At 45.6% G+C, this 14449-nt stretch overlaps 1 protein-coding gene across 6 annotated transcripts in view; it reads right to left on the reverse strand.

Annotated features, from left to right (window-relative positions):
* The window catches only part of ABHD6 (abhydrolase domain containing 6, acylglycerol lipase), a 43591-nt gene extending 33166 nt beyond the window's left edge, over positions 1 to 10425 (reverse strand). The window contains exon 1 of one of the 6 annotated variants that reach the window (XM_083419947.1): positions 10242 to 10425. The gene's annotated coding sequence lies outside the window, so the exon portion shown is untranslated. Of the gene's footprint in view, positions 1 to 76; positions 310 to 10032 lie in introns of those variants that run through there. The other 5 variants (XM_083419944.1, XM_083419946.1, XM_083419943.1 and 2 more) reach the window with 5 other exon arrangements.
* Positions 10426 to 14449: the final 4024 nt, after the last annotated feature.

A 14449-nucleotide genomic window follows, 5' to 3' on the forward strand; every position in this document is an offset into this window, starting at 1 on the left:
TTGCCCTCCTCCCTCTCCCCTTCCCCGGCCCCCAGCCGCTCTGCAATGCAACCCCCACCCCCACCCCACCCCCCACCTTGCGCCGCACCAGCTCGCTCGCCTCGCTGCACCTGCTTCTTCGGCTGCGCGGCGGCGGGGGGGGGGGGGCGGGTTCCAACCCCGGGAATCGGTGCGCGCGCGCGCGCAGCGCCCCAGCACCACCACCACCACCTCGGCTCGGCGGGCCGGTGCCTTTGGCCACCACCCCCTTTCTTTTCTGTCGATTGAACCTTAAAGGCAAGGGCCGCGCGTGATTCCCCACCCTCCGACAGAAAAGGGGTTGGCTCAACGGAAGGCCCTTCCCCGCCTCCTCGCAACGACAAGGCAGGCCGAGGCCACCCAGGCGGCTTTGCGCTCGGCTTCGGAGCCGAGAGAGCTGCTCGCCCGCGTCAGACGAGGGACGGAGATGGGGAGTAAAGGCAGCAAAGGATCGGCCCGCCGCGTTCTGCACTTACTGGATTCTTGGGATGCGACCCAAAATTAGTGTAGAGTCGCGGAGAGATTCGCCTTTGGCTCAAATTAAGCGGCACTTTCACGCTGGCACCTTTGGGGATGCCTCCACGCCGCCCCATCCCGAGCAATGCTCCCCCCCCCCATCCCTGTGCAAACGATAAAACGGAGCTAAAAATTGTTCATTTCGCACCAAAAGGTGCTTTTTCCTTCTTCAGAAAACCCAGCCCCCAAAACGCAGTTGTTATATGGGGTGTATTAGAAGCATGTATGTGCTGCTGTTTTCCTGCGCTGAAAAGTGATGCAATATTACAATATAGGCTTGTGCAGTTCTGTTTTTCTAGAAAAGGAGGTGCCAGGGCTCACAAGGAACTTCTCCCTTGTTCTCTTAGAGTGGCAATGGCACCTACCTGAGAAGTGAAAGAGTTGAGGTCCTGTGAGTTCTGGCTGAAAAAAAGAAAGCCCTGGGCTTGCGTATTATACAAACAGTAAAATATAATACAGACTTCTGTAAGGTGCCATTGGGGTGCACTTTTAGACCCTGGGTGCATTGCCACTTTAGATGGCGATGCACATTACTTCACATACATGGTCTCTTCCAGACAACCGTAAGAACAGAAGAAGGGCTGCTGGATGATGCCAACAGCCCATCTAGTCCAGCTTCCTGTTTTCAAAGCAGCCAACCAGTTGCCTGTGGGAAACCCACAAGCAGGATTCAAGCGCACTCTCCCCTCCTGTGGTTTCCAGAAACTGGTATTCTGAAGCACTGTTACCTCCAACATAGGGTCTGAAGAACATAAGAAGAGTCCTGCTGGGTCAGGACAATGACCTCCCTACTCCAGCATCCTTTCTCACGGTGGCCAACCACATTGGATCCCCACCAAGTGGTATTCTGTGGTATACCACCTCCAATGCTAGAGGTAGTACATAGCCATAATGACTAGTAGCCACTGATAGCCTTATCCACCATGAATTCATATTAACACCTTCAAAAAGTCATCCAGGCTGGTGAACAAATGCCTTAATTCTAATTGTGAGCTGGCTGAAATAGTATCTCCTTTTGCCTGTCCTGGATCTTCCAAATTCAGCTTCTTTGGGTAGCCCTGGGTTCTAATACTATGAGGAAGGGAGAAAAAAGAAAGCCCATCTACTTTCTCCATATCACACACAATTGTACACATCTAAATAATTTCCCCACTACTCCCCTTTACTCTAAACTCAATACTGCAAATATTGTAACCTTTCTTCACAAGAACGTTGTCCCAGCTTGAAATATACTCAGAGTCGCAAAGTGATTTCATGCTCTTTATTCAGCTCATAGTGGTGAGGAGGAATGAATGAAATGTCCCCTCAAAAGTATCTGCTTTATATACATTATTTACACAATGGGCTGCACATGATTGGCTAATTCTGGAATTCTACTGTAAGCCAATCAGGTTGTGGATTCACTTATATCTGGAGCATGATTGGGTGGTTCCTGCCAACCAATCAGACTGCTGTTCTAGGACCAATCAGACTGCTGCGATTTGGATCCTAGTGTTCTAGGACCAATCAGACTGCTGCAGTTTGGATCCTATTCAACTCAGTACATAACACAGCTCCTTGGTTATTTTGATTGTCCTTTCTTTTCCAGTTCTACAATATCCTTTTCTGAGTTACAGTGACAAGAATTGTATGCAGAGTTCCAAGTCCAGTTGCACTTTAGATATGCATAATAGCATTATTATATTGGCAGTTCTGTTTCCACTCCCTTTCCTGCCAGAATTACTTACGTTAACAAAATCTGCCTTGTTCACTGTGATGGCCTTGTTGAATATGTAGGTGTGAGCTGGTCTCTTAGCTTTGAAGCTATTAACCCATGATAGATGTTGAATTCTTTGGCATTTCATAGATAAGTAATCTTGCCACGTAGCAACCAGTTTTGCTGGTTTTAATATCTTTACCTTGCACAAAACCTCCAACCAGCCGCACACGGAAACGCCGTTTACCTTCCCGCTAGTAAGCGGTCCCTATTTATCTACTTGCACCCAGGAGTGCTTTCGAACTGCTAGGTTGGCAGGCGCTGGGACCAAACAACGGGAGCGCACCCTGCCGCGGGGATTCGAACTGCCAACCTTTCGATCGGCAAGCCCTAGGCGCTGAGGCTTTTACCCACAGCGCCACCCACGTCCCTGATTTTCAGGCTACTCCACTATAAAAACATCTACCATCAAGCCCGGCTTTTCAAGATCTCATTTAGAAAGCATGCAAACCACCACCATCAATTTGAAAATGTCTTATCAGTCTTCACTCTATTGGGGCTGTTTGAAGTACCTGAACTAACCTTTGGAATGATTTATTAAAGATAATGCTAACAGCCAATAAAGGAAATCCATGGGTCAAAGTTTTACTGGGTCTTTAGAGAACCTTCCGTAGTCGTTGATAAAATAATGTATAAAGAATATAAGGATGTATCAAAATGGGATCACTGCAAAGTAAGTAAAGGTTAGTTGCACACTGAAAAGCCTGACACTAATAAATAGTGTCACAGCAAAGGGAACTCCCTGTTCAGGTGCAGGGATGTAATCAAGGAAAAATGGGAGCATGAGGGATATATTTGTCTTATTTGCCAAAGCAACTTCTTCAAAACAGCCTTAACAGATTACAGATTAGCAGTGGGTGAATACTGTCTAATTTTCTTGGTGCCTTGCATGTTGGGGCATTGTTTTTATCTGTTTAGGAATCACTTCTCCTAAAGTAATAATAATAATAATAATAATTAATAATAATAATAATTAATAATATTTATTATTTATACCCTGCTCATCTGGCTGGGCTTCCCCAGCCACTCTGGGCAGTTTCCAAAAAATTACTTCAAAGTAATTTCACACTACAATATAAGTAATTGAAAACATAGAAAACATAGAAAAATAGTTTAAAAGAATTGTGCGCACGTGCGCACACACACACACAATTTCAAATCCAGTAGAGATACCAACTGGAGTTAAAAAACAACAACACCAATGTCTATTTGGAAGGCTTGTGGAAAGCGGAAAGTCCTCAACAGATGCCAAAAGGACAATAGAAAAGGCACCTGTCTGATATGCAAGGGGCAAGGCAACAAGATGGCCATACCCCCTCCTTGGCCTGCAGGCCAGATACTTCCTTGTCTATGTTTCATGTTGGCGGCATCCCCAACATGGCCCCAGCTTGGTGGGGTGTGGCCCTGTTTCCAAGGGCACTGTGGATGTCATAGAATCATAGATTTGTGGCATTGGAAGGAACACTGAGGGTCATCTGGTCCAACTCCCTGCGATGCAGGAATCTTAACTAAACCATCCAGGATAGATGGCCATCCAACCTCTGCTTAAAAACCTCCAAGGAAGGAGAGGCCTTTGCCTTCTGAGGGAGTCTGACTGTTCCACTGTCAAACAGCTCTGTCAGAAAATTCTTCCTGATGCTTAGTCAGAATCTCCTTTCTTGGAACTTGAGTTCGTTGGTTCCCTTAGCTCCCGGTTCCTCTCTGCCTTAATGGAGGCAGCCACCATGACAGCGGGAGATCGTTGGCAAAGGAAAAGCAAGGATATATCAGGAAGAACAAGGATATATTTTGAGTTCCTCACTTGTAGTTTTATAAATCATTTAAAGTGTCAACATGAATAGAAGTTATTAATATTGCAGTTGTTGTATAGGTGATTATTATTATTACTGCAACGTAATGGAAATTAATAAGATTTTGGAATGCAGAAATAAAGAAAATAAGCAAATTATCAAATCTAGCACACGGGGGCCACTTTATCTAAATTATATAATTCGGTATTTGAATGATTGGTATTAATAATTGCATTATAAATTGGTATTGTTATAATGAGGCTATTATTGGATTGTAATTGAAAACTAATTAAAATTATTCTGAAGTCATTAATTTCCTCGAGAACAGGGAAAAACAAGCTTGCTCCATCTGGGAAACCCAGACAGATGGGCGGGGTAGAAATAAATTAGTAGTAGTAATAGTAGTAGTGACAGCCCTTTAGATATTTGAAGACAACTATCATATGTCCTCTCAGTCACCTCTTGTCTAGGCTAAACATACCGTATTCTTCGCCCTATAGGACGCACTTTTTCCCCTCCAAAAATGAAAGGGAAATGTGTGTGCGTCCTATGGGGCGAATACAGGCTTTCGCTGAAGCCTGGAGAGCAAGAGAGGTCAGTGCGCACTTACCCCTCTCGCTCTCCAGGCTTCAGGAAGCTATCCGCAAGTCTTGCAAGCCCGGCGGGAGGTCCTGCGGGCTCGCAAGGCTTGCGGGCAGCAGCCTGCAGCCCAAAAGCTCGGGGGACAGCGGGGAGGCGCAGCGCCGCCACCCCGCTATTCCTCGACCTGGTCTGGAGGCTGGCGGGGGGGCGGAGAAGCAAGCTTGCTTCTCCCCCCTGCCAGCCCCACAAGCTCGGGGGATAGCGGGGAGGTGGAGTGCCGCCACCCCGCTATTCCCTGACCTGATCTGGAGGCAAGCCGCTGCCCCACGGAGGCTAGAGAGGCTGTCCCTGAAGGCAGAAGAGGGAGACAGAGCGCTCCGTCTCCCTCTTCTAGCTTGGGGATGGCTGCGCAAACCTGGGGGGGGGGAATAAAATTTTTTCCCTTGATTTCCCCCCCAAAAAACTAGATGCGTCCTATGGGCCAGTGCGTCCTATAGGGCGAAAAATACGGTATACAGTTCCCTCTACTGTTCCTCATAAGGCTTGGTTTCCAGACCCTTGATCATCATGGTCACCCTCCTCTGAACATGTTCCAGCTTGTCAATATCCTTCTTAAATTGTGGTGCCCAAAACTGGACACAGTACTCCAGGTGTAGTCTAACCAAGGCAGAACAGAGTGGTATTATTACTTCCCTTAATCTGGACACTATACGTCTGTCCATGCAGCCTAGAATAGCATTAGCAAGTAGCCCCAACACACCAACCGCATCTTCAAATCCAGGATCAATGGTCAATGGTGTTGTTGTCCCACTATCCTGCATCCTAGGTCTCTTATCTATGTCAGCATTTCCCAGCACTGCTTCAAAAAGAAAATGGCGGGGGGGGGGGCAGAGGCGAAAGATGGTGGGAAGCAGGAATGATGGGGAAATCCTTCTGCTCCCAGCAATTGGTTGGCCTACTATACAGGTTATTTATCTACTATCTCTTTTGGAATGTGGTTTGTTTGTTTGTTTGTTTGTTTGTTTGTTTGTTTGTTTGTTTGTTTACTGCCCTGCTTTCAACCTATGTGGACATTTTGCTTGACAAGCTACATCTTCATCTGCTATAGCTCCCTGTTCTGCCTCTGGCTACTCCATACAAAAGCAGGCCACACCACCAGTTTCATAATCTCCCCAAGGCAGCACTATGTTACCTGGCAAATGTTTACGTCTAGTTTTATGTAGGTGTGCAACTTTGTGTGAGAGACAATAAGCCATTTGATGAAAGTGATACAGAAATGTTGAGAGGCTTAAGGCTCCTGGTTATTTGGTTATCAGGTGTAATTAACTATGGCGTAAGCAACTGGCATCATCATTCTTATGATGAGAGATAATTGTCTCTTTGCCAAAAATAATTTTGATCCGTTTTTCACAAGGAACCTGTTATCCAGCTCTTGTATAATGTTCTAAATAATCCTAAAAGAGGAATAACTTGTTTGACAGAGACAGGTTTGTGTGCTGTCATTCCTGACTCTGTCTTAAGGAATATGTTTGTTCGCCTACAAGCTTTAAATTATACAGGAGTAAATTTAAAGTAAAGCTAGTGAAGTGAAGTTCAGGCATTCCCCCCTCCCCACACGCCTGCGTACTACTCACGTGGCTCCAGGAAATAAACAAACAAATAGAATCATACCAGGAAATGCTGGGGAGAGCTGGGGAGTCCTCATGGCTCGTGAGGAGCCTCCCCGGAGCCCAAAGAGACTGTCAGTGAGGGTGGAGGAAGCCCCAAATAGACTGGAGGTACACCGGGGCTTTGTTTAGGCTGCTCAGCTTCCCCATCTAACAGCTGATACACAGCGTAGAGCAGCAACAGCAGCAGTCACTTTCCCACACGTCCTTCAGCCTCCAACTGGCCCCAAAGTTTCAACTGTAGTTGAAGAGAGAGTTGTGTGGCGAGAGAGAGGGAGAGAGGTCTGAAGAGCAGGGGAAACATTTTAGTGGGTGCTGCCCACTTTATTTCACTTACGCACCCAAGGTCCTGGAATGTAACCACATAAGGTGGTGGGGGCTGCCTGTATAGTAGCTGAGTACAGTAAATTAAGTAACATGGTCCAAAAATTCAACCATTCAGTTGCATACAAGCAAAACGGTACATGTTTATTCAGAATAAGTTAAGTCCCACTATATTTAATAGGACTTTCTCTCTAGTAAGTGTGTTTAGAAGTGCTCCCATAAGAATTCAGTGCTACCTGATGTAAGAATGGGAACCACATTCAAGTCTGTTTCATGCAATCGCTTTTCAACTACAAAGACTACCTTTTCTTGCTATATTCAAATAAGGCAAGAGTTTGTGTGAATGACCCTCCAGAACTCACAGAGCAAATGGTCAGCTATTCCTTCTTATCAGGGCTTGATTGCCTACCAGAGATCATTACATGTGGCTTGGGCTGGATTTGAAGGCCAAACTCCAGGGGCTCCCAAACCACTACCCAGAAAGTGACAGATAATGAGGTTAAAGACTAACATTTGCCTTGTTTGCACCATCAGTCAGAGCAACCAGACCCTTGCCCTCTTGGCTAAAAAAAACCAACAGAGAGGGAACAGCTGGCTGCAGTGGCGTAGCGTGGGGGGTGCAGGGGGGCCGGCCGCACCGGGCGCAACATCTGGGGGTTAGGGTTAGGGGGCGCAAATCCACGGGTTAGGGGGTGCAAATTACTTGCCTTGCCCCGGGTGCTGACAACCCACGCTACGCCACTGGCTGGCTGGGCCAGGGAGGTGATTAATGCCTCCTTACGAGACGGGGTGGTTCCTGCCTGTTTGAAGAAGGCAGTGGTAAAACCACTCTTTAAGAATACTTCCCTGGATTCAGAAAACCTAACTAACTACTGACCAGTTGCTAATCTCCCTTTCCTGGGCAAAGTTCTGGAGCAAGTGGTTGCAGACCAGATCCAAGTGCTTTTGGAAGAAACTGATTTTCTGGATCCATTTCAATCGGCCTGGTTTTGGCACAGAAACTGCTTTGGTTGCCTTGTATGGTGACCTCTATCGAGAGAGAGACAAGGGAAACATCCCTGTTAATTCTTCTCGACCTCTCAGCGGCTTTCGATACCATCAACCATGGTATCCTTCTGGAGTGACTCTCCGAACTAGGGATGGGTGGCACCGCTTTGCAGCGGTTCCAGTCCTACTTGGATGGTCGTTCCCAGAGGGTGTTACTTGGGGAATGCTCTTCAGCCCCGTGGAACCTTCAATGTGGGGTTCTGCAGGGCTCAATCCTATCCCCCATGTTGGTTAATTTATATATGAAACTGCTGGGTGGGGTTATCCAGAAATTCAGAGTATGTTGTCAGCAGTATGCTGATGACACTCAGCTCTATTTCTCCTTTACATTTGCAGGTGTGGCAGTAGAATCGCTGGACCAGTGTCTTGCCTCAGTAATGGCCTGGATGAGAGCCAACAAACTGAAGCTCAATCCACATAAGACTGAGGCACTGTTAGTGGGGGGTTCTCTAGAACGGATGGGTGGGAGATTGCCTGCTGTTGATGGGGTTACGCTTCCTCTGAAGGAGCAGGTTTGTAGCTTGGGGGTACTCCTGGATCTTTGGCTGTCGTTCAAGGCTCAGGTGGCCTCAGTGGCCTGGAGTGTCTTCCATCAGCTTCGGCTGGTGGCCCAGCTATGCCCCTATCTGGACAGAGATAGCCTAACTACTGTTGCCTATGCTCTGGTAATCTCAAGGTTAGACTACTGCAATGCTTTATACATAGGGCTGCCTCTGAAGACGGTTCAGAAACTTAATCTTGTGCCGAATTCAGCAACCAGGCTGCTCACCAGAGCACTACGGTTTGATCATATTACACCAATACTGGTTTGACTGCACTGGCTACCAATTAGTTTCCGGGCTCAATTCAAAGTGCTGGTTTTGACCTATAAAGCCTTAAATGGCTCAGGACCACAATACCTCAAGGACTGCCTCTTTCCATATGAACCTACCAGGACCCTGATATCATCTTCTGAGGTCGTTTTTCATGTGTCTCCTCGAGAGGTCTGGAGGGTGGCAACACAAGAATGGGCCTTCTCTGCAGTGGCTCCTCGTCTGTGGGATGCTCTCCCTAGGGAAGTTCGCCTGGCGCCTTCATTATACACCTTTAGGCACCAGGTAAAAATGTTCCTTTTTAACCAGGCCTTTGGTTGATCTGATTGACATCTTATCCCCTTTTAAAATGTGGGTCTTTTTAGGGAATGGAATGTTATTGGGTTGTATATATATTGTTTTTTATGTTGAGCTTTTCTGTGAACCGCCCTGAGACCTCCGGGTATAGGGCCGTATATAAATTCAATAAAAAAGGAGGAGGAGGAGGAGGAGGAGGATTGGGGCAGGTCACCACAGTATCTCTCCTTCCTTCCTTGACTTTTTAGCCCAGTGTGGCTGGCTAGACACGTACATGGTTTCAGATGTCCATGTATTATGTTTATTTTAAATGTATATTATCCTTTTCTACAACAAAATAGTGCTTCTTTCCAAAGAAATGTATTGAGCACTAGAGCAGTAGAAGTTACCATTTTATTCCCAAATATGTGATTGTGCTAGAAGAAGAAGAAGAAGAAGAAGAAGAAGAAGAAGAAGAAGAAGAATTTATTATCTGGGGGGCTTCCAAAAAAATATTAAAATACAGTAATATATCAAACATTAAAAGCTTCCCTAAACAAATTTGCTATAATTTGAGGGCATTTAAACTGCAAAAGTGCAGGCGCCTGCAGTGTTTCTTTCTGATCAGGGTTAGCAAACTGCTTTTTGTTCATTTGTTCCCCTAACGTATCAGGAATGTAAAACGATTGTAAAGCATGAAATGACTGCAGGGAGACTGGTGAGGAAGAGTTAAGTGAAGTGAGTGTCTCACAACTGAAGTAATACACATTGCAATCTAAGCAGAGTGCAGAGGATAAGACCATTAAGCCCATGCCCTAAAATTACTTCGTCACCCACACTGCTGCTTGTTTCCCCTCAAATCCAGCTATGTTAACTAGCCTTGGTATTTTGTCCTATCCCCTTATTTGCAGCTGTTTTGGTGCAATCAGAGGCTCCAGATGTCACAGTTAACGATGAGACAAGCAAGGATGCAGCTAGACAGCTCTGCCTGGATTCAAGTAGCCTCTAATGAGATATACGGTATCTGTTTCCACAGCCTTTCTTCAAAGCAATTCTATGCTAGTTTTCAGACCTCTTGCTAGCCACATTGCATATTCCCATTTGCACCTCACACTGCCATACTGATCACTGCTGCTTGGCTGCAGGGGGACAAACCAGCTCCCTGTGCCAGAGTGAAATAGTATGGCTGTGATCCAAAGCCACTTTACCCGAAAGTAAGCCTGAGTGAATTCAGTAGGACTTACCTCTGAGTAGACATTCTTAGGACTACTGTAACAAACTTTTTGCTGCTGAATCCAGCGTTCTCCTAGGAGCCTTCACTTGTGTTGAGGCCCAAAAAATATTCAGTTTCTCTCTGACTGGACTATGGAATCCATGCCATTGATCTAAACTGTGTTGCACAATTGGATCCTGAAGTTTAGAAAACAAACACAAAACCTTGCTTTTCACTCACCTGAGTGCAAAGTACCCTGCCTGTGCTGCCTGATAATCCTGGGGTTTTCTAAAAGACTCAGATGACTCGAGTAAGCAATTATAAACCCTGCCACCTGCTGGACACAATTCCTTAGCTCAAAGGCCATGTTGCCAGCTGCAGTTACAACCCTGTGTGCGTGTTTGCACTGTAAAATGACACCTAGCACTTTGACAACCTGGGATGTTCTGGCATACCTGCCAACACTTCACATTAACCCAGGAAAGTAAATATGAGTTGAGCTAATGACCTCAAAACACAACTGGTCTATTTCATTGACATTTCACACATTTTGATCCAGGATGGGAGTTTCAAATTAATTTTAATTAGGTCACCATGTGATAATTAAGGAGTTACACGTATTGCTGAAATTGTAATAAGGAGCATAAAAGGGCACACGTGACTGTGGCCAGGTTTTCATGTGTGCGTTTGCAAACACCCTGTCATTATTGGATGATGCACCTTCAGATGGTAAGATCATGGTATTTATCATGTCCTAGAAAATTTGACTTATTAGTCCCAGATTTCAGAAGAGGGTTGCTAACTGACTATTTGCCATGTGGTCCAAATCAGCAAACAAGGCAGGGATGTAGTTGGACTCCATCATCTCAGACGGATGTTTTATGGTGGATGTATCCTGCAATAAAGTCATGGCACAATTAGAGTGCATTCAAGGTGGATTTCCCCATGCTGCCACAGCCCAAAAAAGAATGACAAAAAGAAATCAGAACATTGGGATTTCAGCAGGATATGCACTGACTGGAAACGAAGCAGTGTGATCACTCCAAAACTTTTGCAAAGTGGGATTTCATGTGACCACACCAATAGCATCATGAGCACAATCACAATGGACACACAATAGAAAGGACGCGTGGAAGGGTTCTGGCTTTGGCCATGCTGGCTGGGTGTCATGGGCCAGGAGGCAGCTTCACCTGCTGAGCAGCAGCCTGAAGGAGCAGAAGGCAAAGTGACACCTGCTGATGATCAGCCTCCTTGCTCCGGATGAGAACCAGCTGGCTCCAGCTTTCTTAAGCTGGGTTTCCAGCCTCAGTCAGTTGCTGGAAACATGTGTCGTTCCTGGCCAGACCTTGCTGCTTCTTGCTTCCCGTGACCTTGGACCCTCGGCTTTCTTGGCTCCTGGGTTGTCTGACTACGTGAACTGAGATACTCCGGACCTTAGGACTGGACTGAACCGAACCTGGAGACTCTACCTCCAGGAAAGTACCCAACCCCCACCCCGAGACTCAGCTGGTTGGCTGGCTTCTCCCTCCACTGAGCTCCACCATGGCTGGCAGCACAGGACTATGACACTGGAGACTGATGGTCCAATGACATTGGGGGCGGGGACTACTTGTTCTCTATTATTGATCTAAGGGTGCAATAATGTTATTGCTTCCAGACTTTTGGCAGCAAACATTATTAGCTTGAATCCAACCAGTGATTGTCCCTTGTAAATTAGGACAGTAAGTAAAGATTCAGCCAACCCCAAGCTGTTCCATAGGTTCCTTAGACTCCCGTTCCCAAGGCCAACTCATCTTCAGAGTGTACTTTGATGGTGGTGGTGGTTTTGATCCCCTCCTGCAAAGCTGGCACCAGGATAGTTCTATGCTTAGGATGCCTTCATCTGCCCCGGCTGCAACAAAACATTTCTCACCCATATTGGTATCTACAGCCACAGCAGCTGCTGTAACTCTCCACCGTCTGACATTACCCCTGAAGGCTCACTCATCCTTTGTCTCCCAAGACAGATGGATATGCCAACAATAATATAATTTTTTTTTTGGGGGGGGTGTCCCTGACAATTTGTTTTATTTCTGTTAATAGTAATAAAAAATGCACATGTCGCTTAATACCAAAATAAGCTTTTAAGTAGTTTCCAAGCATAAAAACCAATTACAGTAACGTTAAACTATGTTGTTGTTGTTTAGTCGTTTAGTCGTGTCCGACTCTTCATGACCCCATGGACCAGAGAACGCCAGGCACTTCTGTCCTCCACTGCTTGTTTGATCAAACTCATGCTGGTAGCTTCAAGAACACCATCCAACCATCTCATCCTCTGTCGTCCCCTTCTCCTTGTGCCCTCCATCTTTTCCAACATCAGGGTCTTTTCCAGGGAGTCTTCTCTTCTCATGAGGTGGCCCAAGTATTGGAGCCTCAGCTTCACGATCTGTCCTTCCAGTGAGCACTTAAGAACTTTCCATAGTTTGCTGTGGTAGACACAGTCAAAGGCTTTTGCATAGTCAATGAAGCAGAAGTAGTTGTCTTTCTGGAACTCTCTAGCTTTCTCCATAATCCAGTGCATGTTTGCAATTTGGTCTCTGGTTCCTCTGCCTCTTCTAAATCCAGCTTGCACTTCTGGGAGTTCTCGGTCCACATACTGCTTGAGCCTTCCTTGTAGAATTTTAAGCATAACCTTGCTAGCGTGTGAAATGAGTGCAATTGTGCGGTAGTTGGAGCATTCTTTGGCACTGCCTTTCTTTGAGATTGGGATGTAGACTGATCTTCTCCAATCCTCTGGCCACTGCTGAGTTTTCCAAACTTGCTGGCATATTGAGTGTAGCACAGCATCATCTTTTAAGATTTTAAATAGTTCAGCTGGAATACCATCACTTCCACTGGCCTTGTTATTTGCAGAGCTTTCTAAGGCCCATTTGACTTCACTCTCCAGGATGTCTGGCTGAAGGTCAGCAACCACACTACCTGGGGTGTACAAGGCATCCATATCTTTCTGGTATAATTCCTCTGTGTATTCTTGCCACCTCTTCTTGATGTCTTCAGCTTCTGTTGGGCCTTACCACTTTTGTCCTTTATTATGGTAATCTTTGTATGAAATGTTCCTTTCATATTTCCGATTTTCTTGAACAGATCTGTGGTTCTTCCCATTCTGTTGTTTTTCTCTATTTCTTTGCATTGCTCGTTTAAGAAGGCCTTCTTGTCTCTCCTTGCTATTCTTTGGAAATCTGCATTCAATTTCCTGTATCTTTCACTATCTCCCTTGCATTTTGCTTGCCTTCTCTCCCCCGCTATTTGTAAGGCCTCGTTGGACAACCACTTTGCTTTCTTGCATTTCTTTTTCATTGGGATGGTTTTAGTTGCTGCCTCCTGTATAATGTTGCGCGCCTCCACCCATAGTTCTTCAGGCACTCTGTCCAGCAAATCTAAATCCTTAAACCTGTTCCTCACTTCCACTGTGTATTCATAAGGGATTTGGTTTAGATTGTATCTTACCGGCCCAGTGGTTTTTCCTACTTTCTTCAGTTTAAGCTTGAATTTTGCTATAAGAAGCTGATGATCTGAGCCACAGTCAGCTCCAGGTCTTGTTTTTGCTGACTGTATAGAGCTTCTCCACCTTTGGCTGCAGAGAATACGTTAAACTATAAAAACCCATAATTAAAAGATGTAATCAAACAGTCCCATTAAAACAACACAAGTACTGTAATTAAAACAGGTCAGGAGATCAATTGGGACTACAAAAGCCTACACACACACACACACACACACACACACGTGCGCGCTAGGGGCAAGGGAAGTTTGCTTGAATCCACTTATTGACAATGCAACCAGTCTCATAAAGTGCCAGGCACTGAGCAAAAGGAATAAGCCCAGTAAGCATAGCACAGGTTTATTAAGCCAAGAACAATGCTCTGTTATGCCTGCCAACTTCTGATGCATTGATATGTCATTATTATTATTATTTATGTTAGCAACTAAATAAAAAATAGTAGCAAAACGATCATTAGTATCCAAGGGTGAGATACAAATTAAAAATATCCAATGGCATGCGGCATATTTTGTATTCCAGAGTCTTCTCCCCACACACAGCAAATTTCCATTTAAAGTTCATGTCGCTCTGCCTTCATATTTCTCCCAGGCTGAAGTACCACTTGTTATGTTTTGTGCTTTCCTTTTGTCACGTATGCTCCCATCTCCCTCTATTTGTCTGGTTCTGGAACACTCACATCTGTGCTTTCATTGTTGCTTGTGCCTTGACCCCAGAGCTATTTTGGAAGGCTAAGATTTGCCACCTAAATGGAACTGATGAAAACCTGCCAGAGCTGCTGCTCATTTGCATTTGCAGTGTACAACAAAATATAGAACTGGAGCTGGGGTGCCAGTTCAGAATTCACCAAATGGGCATTTTCTTAAACGTCCCGCATCCCCCCCCCTCCAGCAGCCTATCTCCAGAAGAT

This window comes from Podarcis tiliguerta (assembly GCF_965153285.1).
Source record: "Podarcis tiliguerta genome assembly, chromosome: 2".
Taxonomy (NCBI): Eukaryota; Metazoa; Chordata; class Lepidosauria; order Squamata; family Lacertidae; genus Podarcis; species Podarcis tiliguerta.